Consider the following 6,961-nt stretch of genomic DNA (forward strand, 5'->3'; position numbering starts at 1 on the left):
AAACATTTTTTAAAGATTTATTTATTTATGATAGAAAGAGAGAGAGGCAGAGACACAGGCAGAGGGAGAAGCAGGCTCCATGCGGGGAGCCCGACGCGGGACTCGATGCGCCCCAGGCCAAAGGCAGGCACCAAACCGCTGAGCCACCCAGGGATCCCCAAAAAACCTTAGACTATTGCCAGTACCTCTATACTTATCTTTTTTTTTTTTTTATGATAGTCACAGAGAGAGAGAGAGAGAGAGAGAGGCAGAGACACAGGCAGAGGGAGAAGCAGGCTCCATGCACCGGGAGCCCGACGTGGGATTCGATCCCGGGTCTCCAGGATCGCGCCGTGGGCCAAAGGCAGGCGCCAAACTGCTGCGCCACCCAGGGATCCCTATACTTCTTATCTTTCCCATCCCATACTCATGACTCTCATCCTCAATATTCCATTTATCACTCCCTTGCTTAAAAAAAAAAAAACTTTAAAAATAGAAGATTTTATTTATTTATTTGACAGAGAGCACAAGCAGAGCAGCAGGCAGAGGCAGAGGGAGAGGCAGGCTCCCCACCAAGCAGAGATCTGGGTGTGGGGCTCGATCCCAGGACCCTGCAATCATGACCTGAGCCTAAGGCCAACGCTTAACCAAATGAACCACTCAGTTTCCCCTAAAAAATACACCTTAAATACAAATGAGTACATCCCTACACAGGACATTGTTTTCTTATAGCTTTATAAGCATATTATTCAATAACTACACTTCTGGGATCCCTGGGTGGCTCAGCGGTTTAGCGCCTGCCTTCAGTCCTGGTCATGATCTTGGAGTCCCAGGATCAAGTCCCACATCAGGCTCCCTGCACGGGGCCTGCTTCTCTCTCTGCCTATGTCTCTGCCTCTCTCTCTTTCTCTCTGTGTCTCTCATGAATAAATAAATAAAATCTTTAAAAAAAATAACCATACTTCTGAACCTTGCACTTTTCCATGCAATGCTTCTAAGATTTACACATATAATTTTGCAGAGCTGCACTTTATATGCACTTTCATGGCTATATAATATTCCATCGGATGGCTACAACATCATTTGTTTAGCCCTGGTCCAGCTGATGGACGCTGAGTTATTTCCAGTTTGTTTGCTGTGACAGCAGCCCTACTCTGCCCACACCCTTACTTATTCCTGGAGCCCGTGGGCAAACACTTCCCCAGGTATGGACCTAGGAGAGGGATTACTGGGCTGAACTAATAATATTCAGTTCTCAAAGATAATGCCAAACTATTCTCCGCAGTAGTTAGACCAATGTACTTCCCATTACCAGAGTTTTTTGGGTTTGGGTTTGTTTTGTTTTTTTGAGATTTTATTTATTCATGAGAGACACACAGAGAGAGGCAGAGACATCGGCAGAGGGAGAAGCAGGCTTCCTGCAGAGAGTCTGATGTGGGACTCGATCCCAGACCCTGGGATCACCACCTGAGTCAAAGGCAGACGCTCAACCACTGAGCCACCCAGATGCCCCCATTTGTGAAGTTCTTGAACACAAAACTTCACATTGTGGTTCTTCAGAGAATCCTCTAGAGGCTACGAGCTGGCTAATCACAAATCCCTTATTGCCCAAAATCTAAATTTAGGCCATGGTGGCTTGGAGTCGATGCATGGCATGCGGGACAACAGCAGGGGTGTTACTAGCCTACAAAATCTGCTGTGAGCTTGGTCTGGGAGGTTTTCCTAGTGATACAAGAGTCCTGTGCCCAAGAGCTCGAGCAGCTGCTTTCTGAAAGAATCTCCTGCTATTTGTAGCTCTATGCCGTCACCTCCCCTGTTACCTACAGCCTTCTGTTTAAATCAGCCACTCTTGGCATCTCGAACTACTATGCTTCTTCAAGGCCATAAAAACATGTACACTCTTTGATTTGGGATTCACAGTTGTGTGGGCATTTATTCTAAAAACAGTAATGAAAGAAGAAATTATATTCATAAAGATATCGTTAGCAACATTGCTTATGAGTGTTTAATTGGCAAAATTTTATTTTTAAAAATTATTATTATTAATTTTTAAAAGCTTTTATTTATTTCTTCATGAGAGACACAGAGAGAGGGGCAGAGACACAGGCAGAGGAAGAAGCAGGCTCCTGCGGAGAGCCTGATGTGGGACTCAATCCCAGGACCCCAGGATCACAATCTGAGCTGAAGGTACATGCTCAACCACACAGGTGTCCCATAAATGATTATTTTAAAGCAATCCCTACACCCAACATGGGGCTCAACTCATGACCCCAGATCAAGAGTGGGATGCTCTATCGACTGCACCAGTCAGGTGCTCCTTAATTGCAAAACTGTAAACCTTCCACAGTAGGAAACATATTATGCACCCTGAGATGTATCCACTAAGTGGTACAAGGTGCCACACAGACTTTTCTTCTTCCCTGAACCACTGTGGAGATTAAGTTGCAGAAATCATGACTGTTCACCCTCAATGATTTCAAGGTGAATTTCCTAAGAACAAGAAGGTCCTCTTATGTAACCACCTTGCAATGTTCAAATTCAGAAACTCTAACACTGATCCTATGTGCCAATAACTCAGGTTCAGTACATGGTCACATTTTGCCAGTTGTCCCCATAACACCCTTTATGGCAATATCATCTTTTCCAAAGTCACACATTTCCTGCAGTTGTCATGCCTCTTTATTCCCCTTTAATCTGGACAGTTCCTTAGTCTTTTTGTCTTTTGTGGCTTTGACATTGTGAGTCGGGCCTGTATTATTATCCTTCAATCTGAGTTTATCCGTTTCCTCAGGACCCAATCAAGTGATGCATTTTTGGCACATGATGTCAGGTCACCTTTACTGATAACACTGACTTTGATCATGGTTAAGGTGATACCCGCCCCCCAAGTTTTCCACTATAAAGGTTCCTGTGGAGTGGACTGTGTAATATTCCCCAACTAGCTTTTACCCAGGGGTTTTAGCATCCATTAATGATTCCTGCTTGAGTCACTTATTGCTATAATAGTTGCAATACAGTTACTTTCCCAACTCCGCTGTTCCTTCAGCATTTATTAGTTGGTGCTCTACTGTAAAGAAGAGCTATTCCTCTTACCTCTATGTATGTGTTTGGAAGATTATTTTTTCGTATCATTGTGGACTCATGGATCCTTTTTTGTTCCAATGTTGTAATTCACTGCTGTCATTATTCATTTGGTTTTCTAAGTGCTTCAAATTTAGGGATGCCCAGGTGGCTCAGTGGTTGAACATCTTGGCTTTGGCTCAGGGCATGATCCCTAGGGTCCTGAGATCGAGTGCCACATCAGGCTCCCTGCATGGAGCCTGCTTCTCCCTCTGCCTATGTCTCTGCCTCTCTCTGTGTGTCTCTCATGAATACATAAATAAAATCTTTTTTAAGAAATTGTTCCAAATTGGCCATTGAAAGCCCTGTCAGGCTGCCCCTGACCTGTCTCCATCATTCTTTGAGCACCTCCTTGCTTTCAACTGGCACCACAAGCTGCTCCTGTGGATCTTTCTGTGGGTAACAGCTGTGGAATTTATCTGAGAACTGAATCTCGTTGTCCTCAGCACACTGGGGATACATGAGGTCCTGAGCTGGTACACTGACTCTTGACCACTTTGTTCTCCAGATAGAGCTTTTCCGCTCCACCTCCTTGAATTAATAACCTCCTTGCATGTCATATGGCACGACTGCAAAGTATTGTGCAGGACAATTCCTTTACCCTTTGAAGAAAACATGTTTTGCTTTGTTTCCCAAAGTTTATCATTCTTATAGCTAAACAAGTAGATTCATGATTGTTATCTGCTAGCTCTCTTCCTAAAAGCTGGATGCGGGCCTCCCAGGTGGCTCAGCGGTTGACCTATTGCCTTTGGCTCAGGTCGTGATCCTGGGGTCCTGGGATCGAGTCCCGCACTGGGCTCCCCAGAGGAAGCCTGCTTCTCCCTCTGCCTGTGTCTCTGCCTCTCTGTGTGTGTCTCTCATGAATAAATAAAATCTAAAATAAAATGAAGTAACAATTGGATGAGACAAAGCCTTGGGATCCGAGTGTTCTGGGTCCCCCCGTCCTCCAGATTGAAATTCAGTGAGACTCTGAATCTTTCTTCATATTGTCGTCTCTGACTATCCTGGCTCCGTGGCATCTTTCCCTGCCCCTCCCAGAGTGAGCCATTACTCTAAGATTAGTGGACAATGGTGTTTAGAAACCAAGAAAGGGATGCAAGGAGTGCTCATGGCTCTTGGAGTGGCCCTGTTCCCCCAGCTTTTTCAGCAGGGAGATCTGGGAAAGTAGATTCTAATCGACAGAGCTCTTCCTTGCCATTCCTTCCTCCATGTTTGTGGCGCCCTACTTCCAGTGAGAATCCTGGCTCCCCAAAGTATTATACTTATCGATCTACCTAATCCTACAATACACAGGACATATTTTCATAATTGCTACACCAGACCACTGCCAACTAAGTGAAGTTCAAATTCCTGTGTAGTTTTGTGCGCTTGTTTACACACAGAAGGTATATGAAGATTTGTGGTCAAAAGCAATTCGTTCGGGTTTACTTCCTCTCCTGCAGTTAATTTACTAACCCACTTAGTTCATTTGTTCACTTGTTTGCGTTCAATTTTAGTTTTCTCTTCTCCCATCTTTGTTCATTTTACTTTTTGAATATTAAAAACATCCACGGGGATCCCTGGGTGGCGCAGCGGTTTGGCGCCTGCCTTTGGCCCAGGGCGCGATCCTGGAGACCCGGGATCGAATCCCACATCGGGCTCCCGGTGCATGGAGCCTGCTTCTCCCTCTGCCTGTGTCTCTGCCTCTCTCTCTCTCTCTCTCTCTCTCTCTCTCTCTCTGTGTGTGTGTATGTGTGTGTGACTATCATAAATAAATAAAAATTTATAAAAAACAAAACAAAACAAAACAAAAAAACATCCACATTTCTAGAAGTCAAAGCGGGGGTGCCCAGGTGGCTCAGTTGGTTGAGCAGCTGCCTTTGGCTCGGGTCATAGTCCCAAGGCCCTGGGATCCAGCTCCACACAGGGCTCCCTGCTCAGCAGGGAATCTGCTTCTCCCTCTCCCTCTGCTGCTCACCCTGCTTGTGCTCTCTCCCTAGTGAATAAATAAAATCTTTTAAAAAAATAAATAAAAGTCAAAACTACCAAAAAAAAAAAAAAGCTTAGATACATGTCATTCCTTAAGAGTTTCTCCCCATTCCCACTCATCCATTGCAAGTAACCAATTTATTAGTTTCTGGTTGATTCTTCATAAGTGTTCTTTTTTAGCAAAAATAAGCAGATACACAAATATTTTATTTCCCCTTATTTTACACAAAAAGTAGCACATGTACTTTCTTGTATTTGACTTTTTTCACCAGTATATCCTAGAAATCACTCCGTATCAGTTCATGGAGATCTTCCTCACTCTAATAACTGCATAGTACTTCATTATGTGCATGTGCCAGTTTGTTCAAGCCCTTGTCTATGCATTGGCACTAAAATTGTCTCCAGAATGTTGTCTTTGCAAGTAATGCTGCAATAGGTAACCTTGTGTGTATATATATATATTATTAATATATATATTATATTATATATATTAAATATATATTATATATATATATATATATATATATATACACACTTTGTGTGGGTGATGTTGGTGTAGATGTTTCTCCAGGGTGAGTTTCTAGATGTGAAACTGCTGGGTCAAAGGGTAAATACTAAGTTTTGTTAAATGTTGCCAAACTCTCCCCTTGAGGAGTTGTACCATCTTGCATGTCCACCAGCAATGTATGAGTAGCGCCTGTGCCCCCACAGCCGCCTTTACTCGTGCTTTTTTGACTTTTGCAAATTGGATTAGCTTAGAAATGAGATCTCAGAATAACGTGCATTTCTCTTATTAGGAGAACCTAACATCTTTTCATTTAAGGATTCCATTCATTTTACACTATTTTTTTGCAGATTGTCCATTCATGTCTCTTGCCTTCTTTTAGATTGGAATTTTGGGAGAGCCTGGGTGGCTCAGTGGGTTAAGAGGCTGCCTTTGGCTGGGGTCCTGAACCCTGGGTCCTGGGATCCAGCCTGTCTGTGCAGGGCTCCCTGCTCAGGGGGCAATGTGCTTCTCCCTCACCCTTTGCCCCTTCCCCTGCTTGTGTTCTCTTTCTAATGGGTAAATTTAAGATTTTATTTATTTACTCATGAGAGACACACAGAGAGGCAGAGGGAAAAGCAGGCTCCCGTGCAGGAGCCCGAGGCCGGATCCCAGGATCCCTGGGATCACGACCTGAGCCAAAGGCAGCAGACGGCCAAGCACTGAGCCATCCCAAGTGCCCAGGTAAATAGGATCTTAAAAAAAAAAAAAAAAACACCACGGATCTTAAAACAACAATGATGAGATGAGCACTGGGTATTATACTATATGCTTGCAAACTGAATTTAAATGAAATATTTTTAAAATCTAAAAAAAAATAAAGCTGAAGTTTTGATCTTATTTACGTGGGACACTAACCTTGTATGTGTGATAAGACGTTGCAAGCCTATCCTCCCCATCTTTTACTTTCTTTCTGGGAGGCTTCTGTTTGCCTCTGAACCGATGCTTGGTTTTCACTGCGGGCAAACGTACCACTCTTTCTTCCCTTCCCCCTCGCACCTGGACTGGGGTCACCGCAAAGCCTCCGCCGCACCCACTGCAGAAAACCCACGCGAGCTTCTCTTGCACCAGGCGCGCACGCGCGTCCGGGAGGCGCCCGGCGGGGGGGGGGGGGGGCGGGGCCGCGCGTGCGCACTGACAGGCCGGCCGAGCCGGCGGGGGACGCGCGGGGAGGAGCGCGAGTGCGGCGTCGCTGCCGCGTCCCCGACGTCTCCTCGCACGCCCCCCCCGGAAGCGCCGCCCCGTCTCGCGGGCCGGGGAGGGTCTCCCGCCGTCCCCCGCGGCCCCGCCCTCCCCCGGAGGCCTGCGGCCGTCCCGCCCTGCCCCGCGGCGGCCCCCCCACCGCGTGGA

At 45.7% G+C, this 6,961-nt stretch overlaps 1 protein-coding gene across 1 annotated transcript in view; it reads right to left on the reverse strand.

The window, feature by feature from the left end:
* HLCS (holocarboxylase synthetase) overlaps positions 1-6,685 on the reverse strand; it is a 226,340-nt gene extending 219,655 nt beyond the window's left edge. The window contains exon 1 of the mRNA XM_072806923.1: positions 6,470-6,685. The gene's annotated coding sequence lies outside the window, so the exon portion shown is untranslated. The remainder of the gene's footprint in view (positions 1-6,469) is intronic.
* Between the last annotated feature and the right edge of the window lie 276 nt (positions 6,686-6,961).

The sequence above is a fragment of the Canis lupus genome, chromosome 30 (assembly GCF_048164855.1).
Source record: "Canis lupus baileyi chromosome 30, mCanLup2.hap1, whole genome shotgun sequence".
NCBI lineage: Eukaryota > Metazoa > Chordata > Mammalia > Carnivora > Canidae > Canis > Canis lupus.